Source organism: Meriones unguiculatus, chromosome 3 (genome assembly GCF_030254825.1).
Source record: "Meriones unguiculatus strain TT.TT164.6M chromosome 3, Bangor_MerUng_6.1, whole genome shotgun sequence".
Lineage (NCBI taxonomy): Eukaryota > Metazoa > Chordata > Mammalia > Rodentia > Muridae > Meriones > Meriones unguiculatus.
The window spans coordinates 100,377,216-100,392,350 of record NC_083351.1 but is presented as its reverse complement, the minus strand read 5'-3'; the positions used below and the strand labels follow the sequence as shown (position 1 = coordinate 100,392,350).

Below are 15,135 nucleotides of genomic sequence, written 5' to 3'. Positions count from 1 at the left end.
CAAAGAGCCAGCCATTGTGTTCATGTCAGAGACAGTCCCTGTTCCCCTTACTAGGGAATCCACTTGGATACTGAGTTGCCATGGGCTATGTCTGAGCAGGGGTTCTAGGTTATATCCATGCATGGTCCTTGTTCAATCATGTTTATAACAGCTTTATTCGTAATAGCCAGAACCTGGAAACAACCCAGACGTCCCTCAATGGAGGAATGTATAAAAAGAAAATTGTGGTACATTTACACAATGGAATACTACTCAGCAATTAAAAACAAGGAAATCATGAAATTTGCAGGCAAATGGTGGGATCTAGAAAAGATCACCCTGAGTGAGGTATCCCAGAAGCAGAAAGACACACATGATATATACTCACTCCTAAGTGGATATTAGACCATAAAGATAGGATAAACATACTAAAATCTGTACACCTCAAGAAGCTAAACAAGAAAGAGGACCCAGAGTAAGATAATCAATCCTCACTTAGAAAGACAAATGTGATGGACATTGGAAGTAGGTGAAAACAAGAAACAGGACAGGAGCCTACCACAGAGGGCCTCTGAAAGACTCTACCTAGCAGTGTGTCAAAGCAGATGCTGAGACTCAGAACCAAACCTTGGGCAGAGTGCAGGGAATCTTATAAAAGAAGGGGGAGTTAGTAAAACCTGGAGAGGACAGGAGCTCCACAAAGACCAAATATGTCTGGGTACAGAGGTCTTTTCTGAGACTGATTCTGTAACCAGAATTTATAAGTTTTATGTGCTTTAACGGGGATTTTTCAGTTCTTTATCTTCAGTATTATTTTTAAAGGACTAACTTGAAGACAATGCCTCTCTTTCCTCCATTTGTATACTTTTCCACAGCAGGTTTATTGTAAAGGAAGGGGGAGATACGTTTCATTTAATTTAAGATAGTATAACTGCACCATTCAAATACAGTCAAAATACAGGATTTTAAATTTTGGTGGTGTGTTATGGGCTTTCACTGAGTCTAAAATGACTGAAGAAGTCATGTTTGATGAGGAATTGCTTACTGGGGAGACTGGAAAGGAGACAGCCACAAGCTCTTCATTCCAAAGGAACCTGGCTGATTTGATGGAACTGCAGAGTCTCACAGAACTGTGTTTTGTGTTCAAAGTGAAGGGGAGTGGGAAATTTGAGCCTGAAGTGTTATGCAAACATTTTAAGAGCATACTGCAGTGCTTCTGAAGTGTGACTCCTAGGAGAAAGACTGAAGGCGTCATAAGTGAACATAGGTCACTAATGGGCTTTTAAATTCAAATGTAGCTTCAACCACTTAAAGTCTGTGTGGTATGGGAAAAATTATTTAATCACAGAGTCTGTTTTCTCATTGACGAAATGAGAGCATAACCCACTTCACTGGAATGTGCTCATAGAATAAGTAAATTCCCACATTATACCTGTTATACCTAAGTTGCTGTTTTGATACAAGTCAAACTTCCTATTTCCCATCTTTTGAACAGTTGTATGCAGATGCACTTTCAGTAGCACAGGAAGTGAGTGACTCCTATTTATTATTCAGGAAAATTACCTACAAGAGATAGCTGACTTTCCTTAGTTTCACTATTCTCTAGGTATTTATGGGTCCAGGATGTTCATATGTAAATAACTGGGGCCTCATTAATGTAAAGGCAGACCAAAAGTTAGAAGACATAGCACGGACAAACAGAGCTAAAGGAACCTTGATTTTTCATCTAGTCCTTTGTGTGAGAGTAGTTCTGAAATGCCAAGAAGTCATTCCATTCTCAGTGTACTGAAGATATAAAGGGACAGACTTGAGTATTTAAGAGTTCTACAGAGTGTGGTCAAAATCAAATGGATCCTTACTTTGAATAATTCAGTATTAATTCTAGAACAAGCTCAAGTTGTGGCATACAGTTATGGCTCCTGGTATCATAGACTTGTGTGACATTTTCAGGACTAAGGAAAGGTACATTTAGAGTCTTATAGTAAAGGCTTCAAAATTCACAGAGAAAAATGCAATAAATAGGTCAACAAATGACAAGATACTGCTCTCTCTGAAAGTCATTTTAGCATAGTATAGAGTGCTGCCATATTATGAGCAAAATTCATTCTCTGTGTGTGTATGTTGGGGGGGGGGGTTCTGTTCCCCAATGTAGATACATGTGCAAACCAGAAGTTGACACAGGGATATCTTCCCCAGTTGTTTCTCTACCTTGCTTTTTTTTTTTTTTTTTTTTTTTTTTTTTTTGTGACAGGGTCTCTCACAGAACCCAGAACTTACCAATTAGCTACAGTGGCTATCCTCCCTGCTAATGGAATCCACCTCTCTCTCTCCTCTCCAGAACTGGGATCAGAGGTGTATGCTACCGAGGCCAAATTTTTATGTAGAAGCTCGGGAGTACATAATCGCTTCATGAAATCTCATTTCACCAACATAAAAAAAATTCTTATTTCATGAGCATTTCATGTCTTCATGCTTGCAGTGAGCTCTTCACCTACTGAATCATAACCCAACTCCACAATTATTTGATTACAAATGAGTTTGATCTTGTTGGGTTTAGTACCCTAATCTACTCCACACACAGCTAATCTTACTATAAGACAGAGAATGTACTTAAAGGTTGTTCTCAGCTACTGGGAAGAAATATAACAGAGTATAATTCATGAAGGACTGATGATAGACTACTTTGATAATGTTACCGGTTTTTTTAAACTACATACTAAAGCATAAAGAGAATACTACCATCCAAGAATTACTAGTTACAATGAGCCAGCCTGGTCCAGTTTATGTCTTTACCTTTCTGAGTACACAGTATCAATGTCAGCCCTACACACTGAGCTGGCCAATAAACAAGGTAACTTTAGGTAGAGGACAAAATGTCCTAGCATCCATGTTGGTAAAATGTGATAATACTCAAGTACCTCATAACATACAGAGAATAATTCTACATATAGATTTATATAAATAAGATTTGATATGTTGAGTGATACTATGTTTTCAAGAATTTAACTCATTCTTGTTTTAAAACATCCTACTGGTTTCTTTCATCTCACTGTTGGTTCTTGTGTGTGTGTGTGCCCGCATGCAAAATAGTTTTCAAGTAGTCCCTTTAGCTAGTGTCTTAGCCAAGCACATTGTGGGACAAACTTAAAATGCTTAGTCATGTGCATTTTCTTATTGGTATTCCTCTGGTGCCTCCGCCAAGGGTAACGGCATAATATGTAAATTCAACCAAAGAAACAGGGCTCACACTATTTTGACAGGGCATTATTCATAATTGCCACTTTCTATAAATGTTAGAAGAATGAAAGAGTAAAAAAAGAGTAAATAAAAGTGTCATTTTTAATGCTGGGAGATTAAGGTGGAATTCTTGGCAACCAAATGAACTGAATGACTTCCCCGAAGATAATATCTTAAACATACACTTTAGATGCGCAGAGAGAGAAGTATAGTAGATTTTCTCCACTCTGATAGAAACAAAAAGTAGGCTCGGTCATACCACGAGGAAACTTGTCTTTTGTAACTTAAAATCCATTGCATTCTGCCATTGGTTTCCTTTGTGTGTGTGCCTGTGTGCACATGTGTCAGAGAAGGAGAAAGAGAAAGAAAGAGACTGCTCTATAAAAGGAATCCTACATCAGTTTTATTTCTATTATTTGGGGGAAACACATATATATATATACATATACTGAGAGCAAACTCAGCACAGCTGATATATAATAATTATTATTATTATTTATTATTGTTTATTAGTTTATTATTAAATTTTACCTCTTATTAATTAATGTATTTTCAAATGTGCTTTGACCTCACTCTGTTGCTGTCATTTATTTAGTAGCCTAAGGATTCTAGTCTCCAAGTTCTATTTTTCCCCAAAACTAAAGTCATGGATTTCATGAAATAATTATTTACACCATCAGGAATGCCAACAGGTCAAGGAACTACTGCCAGAAAGGTCAAGTTCGCGTCCTGCTTAAGAAACCCAAAATGGTCCTAAGACAGTGAAATTAGTTTCATGCCAGGAGGGAGAGCTGCTACTAAAGGTGTTTGGTCTTAATCTGTCATTGCTGAAGCTTTACTTTGAGATAAAATGAAGGAGAGCTTGTAATTTGCTTAGTTCAGAATCCTAGATACCTTGATGGAGCAAGTAGTAACCGGAACACATTTGATTAGTGAGATTTACAATTCTCTTCATTCCTCATGACAGAGTTGAAGTTTATACCACGTAACAATATGAGCTAGTGTGTTGAGGGCTTGCATTTCTAGTCTCATGAACAAGAGGCTTGCTTTTTGTGTCTAACGAGCTTTCCACGGTTAGATACAGGGAGAGAGATTCAGCACTGGGGTTCTGGTGTTATGTGAGAAGCTGTCACTGCCATGTCCCAGACAGAAGGCCAGCATTGTTTGCAGTTTCCTCTTCCGTTTCTCCTTTTCTTCCCTTTGCCTCCTCCTCCAGTCTGCTTTGGCCTTGGACAGCAGAGATAACTGCAGGGCTACACATGAAAAGCTGAGCTAGCTCCAAAACAGTTACTCCTTACAATTATTTAATTGCTAAAACATCTCCATGCTGGAGCTTCTCCACGGCACTTGGAAGGCAGACTCGGTAATTTGACTGTCCGTCACATGTCACTCTATAACTTAGAATTTGGAAGCATAATAAGTAGAATTAGAGGCTCTTATATTGGCTCTTATATTATGTTCACAAAAACAAAAAGACAAAATTTATGGAAAGATGTGAGTTTTAGGAAGAACTATGGAAATATCAAAAGTTAAGTTAAATAGGAAATTTACGTGCTAGTATGACACCTATTTGTAAATCACTATGAAGCCACCTGTTTATAATTTCAGAGCTTTATGTATTTGTATTGCTTCCCTTCCCACTCTGCCTTTACTATGAGAAGATAAATACAGCCATGTCATTAAAGATAACTTTGTGTCTGTCCTGGTATGAGGAGGTCACAACAGATCGAATTATTTTTTAAATTAATGACCCTGTATTACATGGCTATTTCTCTACCCTGCTTTTACTTTTTAAAGGTTAAAATCATTTTCTCTTCAGTGATATTGCTGAAAATCTCTGAGGTTACAATATTTTGGTTGTTTTAAGTCATCAATATTTAGTAGCTAATTAATGCTTCCACTTTCAAATGCACATTCCTGTTACAGCCTCCAAAACTCTAGCATTGAAAATAATTTAGGAGTTAAAATTTGTATAGGATATGGTTAGTCTTTAGTACTTGAAGTCAAAATGGGTATGATATAATTTTTGATATTCATTGAGATGTCAGTGTCCTAAGTCAATTGGTGTTTAAGGGCTGTGTGCTATGGATGAGAATGTGTCTTGGATGACCTGAAAACTTCTCAAAATACTGAGTGATTAATGTGGTTGAGTCACCTTCTATTTATAAAAATAATTTTATTATCATGTATTCATTGTTCATAGTGATGGGTTTAATAAAGACACTTTCATCTGAATATACCATGCACATTGAGTGTGTTCACTCCTCAACTCCTGAATTACCTGGGCACCCTTCCTTCACTGGGACTGTATGTCTGTGTGAGGCACACAGATATAAAAGTCCCTAAGTCATCAGGAGCAGCTGACCCACTATTACTTGTCTAGAATCTGTCTTAATATCAAATGTGGCTTCTGCTGATGTGTTTTGTTCGTTGAACAGTAATCCATTCTGCACACATGTCCCTCTGTATCTGATACGATCACAAGACACACCAGTACTGTAGCATGAAGAACTGAGTGCATCACAGTGAGTTCTGGAGTACTGGTATGCACATTATAGGCTATCTTTTCTCTAATTCATCAAATTTATTTAATAGTTACATATTTTGTATCTTCAAATTTAGGATGGAGAAATGGCAAGACACAGGTAAAACATTGTTCCTGTTTTCCATTACTCAAGCCATTACTTTTGTTACCATAAAATCCAGGGATTTCCCTGTCCTCCTGGTTTGCCAAGGATACTTTATCTTCCTATGTTTTGGTGTCTGTGGTTTGGAACCCAGGACCCCACATTGTATACCAAGTGTGGGCTCTGCCTGTAAATGTATCTACAGCCCCTAAAGATTTTTGTTGTTGCTGTTTGTTTTTAAGTAACCAGTTATGTTGAAATTGCTTTCGTGTTTAGTGTTTACCTTAAATCATTTTTTTTTGAAATCTCACTAATTTGAGTTCATTCAACTTCCTTACTGTGAACACTACAAAGTTCCAAATATCGAAATAATAATCAGAGTACAAAATTCCATTATAATCATGCTAGAAACAGAGTATGCCTGGAATTGTGATATGCTGAGGTTAGATGTATCTTTCATGATAACGTAAGGTATATTTAATTTACAAAGAGGAAAGCAGAGGCAAGGAAAACGTATCTAGTGGAGAGACTTAGATTTCTAACTTGAATCTTCAGCTGGTATGGCAAGTTATAAAGACATGGAGAAAGGGACACAAGAGGCAGAGAGCCTTTCTCAAATTCCAGTGAGACAATATTCTGTTGGGGGTTGGGACTGGAATTGGGGATGGCACAAGAGCTACAGCATTGACTGACAGCTGCTTCCTTAGGACTGTGCATCATTATCTTCCTTTCCTAATCTTTGTTGTTATGAAATATCAGGTAAGAGAAAGTTTCCATAATGCAAATACTGAGATACAAAAGGATTTAAATGTAATTGTGTTAGTGCTATAAGTTTAAAGAGGAGAATTAAATCAGAAAGGGGAGAAAGTGATTCAATGATATACAAAAGTTTCAGAAATTTTATCTCCAGAGCAAAATCAGTACTCCCCAGGACTATACGAGGTTAGCTCTGCTCTGTAATGTAGCCTAACAAATTTTAAAGCCACGAAAATATAAATGTAAGTAGATGCAAGGCAAGGTATGAAAAGAATAATTGGACTGATGGAAAGTAGAATAAGAGAGAAAAGTAATAAACCCATTGCCCAATTGTAACTGTCTGAGAAGCATCAAGAGAAATCACAAATACTGGAGAAATGTGCAGCTGTACAGGAAAATGGTGCAGGAAGCAGAAAAATTATTTAAAAACAAGAAAAAGAAGGTATTAGATACAAAAAGACATGGCTGGAAGAAAGCCCATCAGCCATTACAACACTCTTCCTTAAATAAATTGGTTACAGAAGGGAAGTAGCTCAGTTTTGCGTATGTTTTTTGCAGTGTGCAGTGTTGAAAGGCATCTGCATGATTCCTTCAGAATTGCTTCAGACGTTAAGTCCATATTTTGGAGTGCTATATCTCCCCAACTGGGCAGGATCCCAGGAAGAGTGGAAGTGCCATGCACCTTCCATTCAGGGACTCTTCACTTTCACCCATGACTGTGGAACTGTCAGCAAATAATGCTGCTGTGTATGTTTTTAGGTGATGTTTTATTTTCCTTTTTTCTTTGAGACAGACTTTCGCACTGGTGTGAAACTAGCTAACTCTGCCTTCCAATAAACCTAGGGATTGACTTGACATCACCTCCCCAAAACAAGGATTTAACATATCTTGCTTTTTTTTTTTTCAATGCAGTTTATTCAGGAACATTGAACAATCCTCGGACCCCGGGGAAAGCCAGCCCACAGCTTAAATAGCCTCTGGGTAGCCAACCCAGGCGTGCCACGGGGGCAATGCAGATAGGTCCACATACATGGAAGCAAGCCAGATCCTTGGCCTTAGCCAAATGTGGAGTTGTTTGTGACAGAGAGCACTCACCATCGGGAAGGTGGAAGGCGGAAACCAGCTCCATCTTAAGGCGCGGCATTACACAGCTCTCTGCAGTTCCCCCTTTTTGTTTTAGACGCATCAGGCAAGAGTAGAGGTCTGATCTCTGATATTAGAAATAAATTGGGACTTTGTACTGATGTTCATTTAGGTGTCATCCACCCAAAGAGCATCAGACCCGTCTGATACCTTTTTCTCAGAGGCGGGACCTGGGACATCAACCCACATGCAATCAGACATGCTCTTCTCTGGGTCCAAAGCAGCTGACCCTGAGTGCAGTGCTTAGCCTTGCATCCTGAGTGTAACATTTTAGCTTTTTATGGTAGCCAACCATGCTTGGGGAGACTATCCTGCTTCAATGGCTGTAAAGGCCTGAATGGTCATGGCTGCATTACGCTGTTGTGAGACTCTAATCTTGCATATATACCACAGGCAAACCAATATCTTGCTTTTAAACACCTGATTCAGGCAGTAAAGTACTTACCTAGGTAAGTACTTTACTGCCTGAGCTAATCCCATAGCCTTAGGGTTTTGTTTGTTTTTGTTTGTTTGTTTGTTTGTTGTTGTTTTTAATGTGCATGTGTGATGTATGTGATCTGTGTTATGTGCTTGTGATGTGTGTGTGTGTGTGGAGGGGGTATCACGTGTGCATGGCCTATATGTGGATATCAGTGTGTATTCTTGGGTGTTAATCCTTAAGTCCCACCTTGTTTGAGACAGGCTTTCTTTAGTTTTGGGTTTTAATCCTTACTTCCCACCTTGTTTGAGACAGGCTGTCTTTAGTTTTTGCTGCTGCACTGTGTACATCAGGATAGCGTCCCCGTAAACGTTCAGGAACTTGCCTGTCTTTACCTTCCACCACTGGGACTATAGGCACATGCTACCTGCCACACTTGACTTAAAATGGGCTGTGGAAATTTAAACCAAAAATGTTCTGCTTTTACAAGTCCTTTACCCACTGAGCAATCTGCAAGCTTGACATTTTCGTAAACTTGCACAGTTTTAAAAATCAAAACTTCACCTTACAAGGTTACCATGTGGTATAGTTTAAGTGAGAATGGCCTCCATAGGTTCTTTGACTGCTTGGTCTCCATTTGGTAGAACTGTTTGAGAAGGATTAGGAGGTGTAATCTTGTTGGAGGAGGTGTGTCATCAGGGGCAGGCTTTGAGGTTTCAAAAGCTCAAGCCATTCTCAGTTATCTTGTGGGTGTGTCTCAAGATGTGAACTCTCGGCTCCTTTGCCAGCACCATGCCTGCTTGCCCGATGTCAGGTTTCCTGTCATGATGGTCGTGGACACTAGCCCTCAGAAACCATGAGCCCAAAGTTAAATGATTTCTTTTATAATTTGCCTTGGTCATGATGTTTTATCCCAGAAGTAGAAAAATAACCAAGATTTAGTGGTTGTGTGAACCAACCTTAAATTGATATCTATAAGATGGGTACTGGTAATATTTCTTTCATGCTTTAACCAACATCAACCTGGCAGCTGATAGTTGTCTGTAGAATTGAAGCAAATGCCTGCATATGTTCACAGCAACATCATTACATAGGGATGTGATCTCAGTTTCAAATAACTTTCTTTGACTAATCTAGTAAAAAAGTAGACCTGCTATTAATTTGTTTTTTAATTAAGTAATTCATTTATTACAATTTATTCACTTTGTATCCCATCTGTAGCCTCCTCCCTCATCTCCACCCTCCTATCCACCCTCCCTCTTCTCCAGCTATAACCTTTCCCTTGTCCCCTGATAGGGGAGGACCTCCTCCCCCTCTATCTGACCTTAGCCTATCAGGTCTCATCAAAGCTAGCTGCATCATCTTCCTCTGTCCAGCAAGGCTGCACCCCCCAGGGAGAGGTGATCAAAGAGCCAGCCACTGAGTTCATGTCAGAGACAGCCCCTGTTCCCCTTACTAGGTAACCCACTTGGAAACTGAACAACTTATGGGCTTCCTCTGAGCAGGGGGTCTAGGTCTTCTCCATGCATGGTCCTTGGTTGGAGTGTAAGTCTCTGCAGGCCTCTCTGGCCCCAGATTTTATTTTTCCTGTTGATCTCTTTGTTGAGCTCCTGACTCCTCCAGGTCTTTCTATCTCCATCTTCTTCCATAAGGTTTCCTGCACTCTGCCCAAAGTTTGGCTATGAGTCTCAGCATCTCCTTTGATACCCTGATGGGTAGACTCCTGTCCTGTTCCTTGTCTTCCCCTACTTCCAATGTCTATCCTGTTTACCTTTCTGAGTGAGGTTTCAGCCTCTTCCCTAGGGTTATCCTTGCTGTTCAGCTTCTTTAGGACTATTAATTTAAAATTTAAAAAAGTATTTTAAAATTGCAGGATTTGTTTTTGAATTTGTAGCTAAAATTGAGAGAAGAAGATTCTGTTTGAGGTATACAATAGCTATGTTGTGTGAAGGATTATATCAATATATAAAATTTAGCCCAAAGTCTGCATCAATATAGTTCTCTTTTCTGTGCATCTGGTATGTGCCTTAGATTTTTCCTCATTTTATTCTCCTTTTGAATTGTAACCTCATTTCAAAAATAAGAATAATTAGAATAAGCACATGTTTATCCAGCAACTGTCCATCTTTGAAACCAACACTGTGTTCCCTACAATATGAAGTAGGGTTGATCTTGCTTTTTAATTCACCCAGGAGCCAACATCTAGAATTGGTTTGAGAATCTTATTTTATGATCTCTGCTTTTGGTTGATGCTGTTTTTGTTTGCTCTCTTTCTTCAGATTGAGATAAGGATAGCTAAGAATTCAGGTACAAATCTGGGGCAAAGGAAAGGAAGAGTGAAAAACTAGGATTTGCTGGGCTGGCTGGTGGGAGGGTCCTTTTGTGATGAAATGTTGCATAAATAATGCCGGTGGGGGTCTAAATTCACTGTTGCCATGGAGACCTTTGTGCCTGGCTGAACTCTATTCTTTTCTCTTTTAAGACAGCCACCACTAGGCTTGCGCTATCTGATGCATCTTGCTTTGCTTTCTCTTAACACTGTTTGCTAGTGGAAGCAGAAATTAAAGTGTGGAAATTCGACATCCTGACTTTGTCAGGACTGCTATTCTCTGCCTTCTTGGATTTTGAGCCCCTCTGCTTGCTTTTAGCCTTCTTTCCAAGAGGGAGGAGCAGGTGGGTGGAAAGCCTGGAACAGCCCGCTCTGTGTCTGGGGAAGGAGGGTGGAGTAACCTCTCTTCATCTCTGGGACTGGTGGACTTGCCTGCCTGGACCACTGTGTTCAAGTTTTTAAGGACCCTTTATTTCCAAAGGTCCAGCAAAGGTAAAAGAAACAATAAAAACTAACCTTGTTTGACTTTCCAACGCTTTCATTATTAGTCGTGCTGTTTTGTGATGTTTTTCAAGTTTTGTAACTGCAGGCTGAGAGTCATGTTTAGATATACATGATAAGAATTTATTCCTGACCTCACAATGGTTGGTTTATTCAGTGTATGAACACTGAACTTGGGAGAGCCAAGTAAGGGAACTAAACAAAGTGATTGTGAGGTCTGCTGCCCGACCTCTGTCTCCACTAATCATGGTGTCTTTTCAATGATTGTTTTTAGTAAAACTTAGTGTGTCATAGATGTGTGCTTTAGATTTCATGAAAGTTATGGTTGTTCATGTCAAAAGTCTTGATTTGTTAAGAAATGTGGTTTTATTTGGGAGTTTGATTCTTTTAACATTTTTCCTTCAGCAAATAAGCTAGAAAGGAAACATTCCTAGAGAATAAAAACAAAAAACAGCTAGTAGTGCAACTATGTGAAGTAAATGCAAGAATCTAACACCATGGGTCAGTCACTTGTTGCTCCGCATTTTCTTTCTTGCGGAGGTGGTTTGGTTCTCAGTGAGTCATACATTAGAACTGCAATACGATGATCACGTCTGGATTATTGTAAATGGTGCAGGTGTAAATGGGATGCATGCATCCCGTAATTATAGAGAGCCATTCCCATGCAAGTCTCTGCACTTTGCTTTGACTCAGACACTTCACTGAATATATCTGCACCCCAAACTGACAACGGCTTCAGATTTCAGCTGTTCCAGCATTATGGTTAAGAAAGTTTTTGAAATACAAATAGGTTATCAAAACAGTTACGAACAGACCAGACAGGCAATGTGACCAGGATCAGCATGATGGCAGTTTGCCGATGGGAACCAGACATGAAATTGTCATATTAGTAGCATGCATGTATAGTATAAAATTGTGAGTGAAGTAACATGGAGAGTCAGGAAGTGCTTACACTTTTGTCTTTAAAATTGAAGTATTTCTAAGTGGCATTTCATGGTGACAGGAAATTATTTCAGATCAATGATACCAGTTATAGATTTATTACGATCAGTTCCTGGAAGCAGTTATCTGTTCCAGAAGATCCTAACTGACTTCTTTTAATGTAGGTCTTAAGATGCTAAGATAAAGAATTGCCATATTGTTGTAAACAAGACTTTTAATTTTTACCTTTTTGGGGAGATGTAGGTCTTAAGATGCTAAGATAAAGAATTGCCATATTGTTGTAAACAAGACTTTTAATTTTTACCTTTTTGGGGAGAGGCTCTTTGAATTCACATTTATTAAAATTTTAATAACATTGACAGAAACATAGTTTCAAACTCTCAGATTTTAATTTCCCACCCTCAGATAGATTTTATTTCAAAGATGTTCACAAAGAAAGTTTGCATATACTCTGGAAGGTGTACATTTAGCTCAGTATCTCCCTGAATTAAAACTTAAAAGATTATGCTAATCATTGTACATTTAACAAGACATTTTATTTTTAAGATGTGAACATAAGCTTCATTGAGTGGATTTAAAACAGTTTTTTAATGGCAGGGCAATCGCCTGGCATTCACAAGGCCTTGGATTTGAATCCCAGCTCTGCAATAATAAACAGACAGGAGTAGTAATTTTACAAGACTTTAACCTTTGGCAGTATCTTCTATATTGATCATTATTCAATAATATTATCAAAATATTAGTCATAGCCTATGAAACTTAACTTTAGGTACATATAATAAAAGCAAACTTTTGAAATCAATGTAATATATTTTAGATGACCATAAACCTACAAACACATAATACATGTGTGTAACCAAATAGCTAATCTTAAGTTAACAAATTAGATTCTATGGCTAATTTCCGCTGTGTTACCTACTGTAGGTATTTGTTAAGAAAAAATAAGTTGAACAATATTTCAAATGTAAGTTTCTATATCTGGTGAATACAGTGAAAGACACAAACCAATGTTCTCAGCAACTGAAAGCGTAAGCAGAGTTGGATGGGATTCAAAAAGAAAATACGCAATGAGGCTTTACAAATGCCAAGTTGAAAAATGCTTTCTGTGCAGTTTTCCTTCTAAATGTTAGCCATACAATTATGAAAAAGAGTGAGATAGTTTCACTTGTCTAAAAAAATGCCATTTGCTTGACAGTCACAGATCTGGTCCAAGTGGCCCGGCTCTGCCAAGCTGAGAGTCCTAGCTGGGAAGTCTGACCAAAGCCGTTTGGATCAGCTTAAGATTGAGGCTTTTGCATTTCTCCTGCTCGTTATGTCTGCAGTTCTTTCATCGTCTGTACTTTTTGTAACACCTTGTATTTAACAAATAGCTTAGCCCTTCTCTGTGCTTAAACACAGTAGGAAACTTCAAATGAATAAAATATTATCTAGAGTCCAAGAGGTAAGTGGTAGGATGAGATCTGGGTATCAGCACTAGAACAGTTCTGGATAAAACTAGAAATGATGATGTAGTAGTTGAACTGCACAAAATAACTGTTAATAAATGTCAGTGAAAATCATTTCCAGATAGATGCCTACAGAAGCCTACACAAAACGTAAAGCTTTTCATTCTACCACTCCAGACAGCAGAACTGGAATATTGATGAGTTGAAAAAAGGTTTCCGTGGTCCTCCAAGTGCCTCCTAGCCCTCCCTCCGTCCTGAGATCCGCCCCACTCCTGCTCCCTAGTTTACTGAAGAGAGGACAGCCCTTGCTGGAGCCACTGTGTTTGTGCAGTATAGTTTGCAATGCCATCCCAGCCCCCTTCTCAAGATGTCAGCCAAGATTGATCCTCTCTCAGTCTTTTCATGTATTTGTTTATATTTCTCTCCATTTGCTCTAGAGGATCCTAGTTACATTCCTTCTTTGACATCCTCTCTTTCCTGAATTATTGTCCTTTACCTTTATTTCAGGTCACATTTCACATTAATTTATGGTTTGGTCACTGTTCTTAGGTTGTTTTTATATCAACTTTACACAGGCCAGAGTTATCTGAAGGGAGGGAACCACAACTGAATTAATAAGATCTAGCTCCCATAAGATCTAGATCCCATAAGATCACCTGCAACCCAATATCCTACCATGTGAGAGAGTAAATGGACATTGCTGATACTGATAAACCGTCAGCTAAGGCATTATGAGTAAATGGGCATCCTGCTTCCACACTATAACATCAGGTAGACTTTCATTGAGAATACAGAAAATATTTTTTCAAGATAATGTTTGGTTATTAACAGTGTATGTATCAGGTAGTCTATGTCTAAATGAGCATGTATGAATACAGGTGCCCTCAGAGTGTAGAAAGGGCATTGGATATCCTAGAGCTACAGTTATAGACAGTTGTGAGTTGCCTAGGGTGAGTGCTGGAAATAGAACTTCTTTGGGTTCTCTGTAAGAGACGTTAAGTTCTTACAACTACTGAGCCATCTCTCTAACCTATATTTGATAAGTTTGATTGTACTCAATACAGATCATTTTAAAATAAGCTGCAAGCTTTAGGAAGTTGATAAACTTGACATTGTGGCTAAATAACACAATATCCTTTCCACAGCATGCATATGATAAGATATGAGAGTTATTTTTTCTAAGAGTAAAAATGCAGAATTGGTGTGTGACTTTTAATGGCCTGGGTTGATTTTATTTGCTTTTTACCATAGCTACTTTTCTACTGCTGTGCTAAGAGACCACGAGTAAGGAAACTTATAGAAGGAAGAGTTTATTGGATTTATTGGAACCTTACAGTTTCAGAGGCTTAGAGTCCATGGCCATCATGGTGGGAAGTATGACAGCAGGCAGGCAGATATGGAGCAAGAGCAGTAGCTGGGAGCTTATATCTTGATTCACAAGCTCCAGGCAGAGAGAGAGACAGAGAGACAGAGGCACAGACAGACAGACAGACAGACAGACAGAGACAGAGAGACAGAGGCACAGAGAGATTTTGAAATGTCAAAATCTTTTCCTAGTGACTAATAGGGCTGCACCTCCTAATCATTACTTCCAAACAATTCCACAACTGGAATACACATATTCAGATTATGAACCTATGAGGGTCATTCTCATTCAGTTCACCACATTTTCAGTTTGTTTTTATAAAATGCTAACTTGGGGGCAAGAGACATGGCTTAGCTATTAAGAGCACTTGTTCTTGCAGAAGACTCAGGTTC

The 15,135-nt window shown here is 38.7% G+C and overlaps 1 protein-coding gene across 4 annotated transcripts in view; it reads left to right on the top strand.

Annotated features, from left to right (window-relative positions):
- The window catches only part of Ctnnd2 (catenin delta 2), an 896,229-nt gene that overhangs the window by 293,897 nt on the left and 587,197 nt on the right, over positions 1 to 15,135 (top strand). Inside the window, exon 1 of one of the 4 annotated variants that reach the window (XM_060380402.1) lies at positions 10,959 to 10,981. The exons of the other annotated variants lie outside the window; for them this stretch is intronic. The gene's annotated coding sequence lies outside the window, so the exon portion shown is untranslated. Of the gene's footprint in view, positions 1 to 10,958; positions 10,982 to 15,135 lie in introns of those variants that run through there. 4 annotated transcript variants of the gene reach the window in all.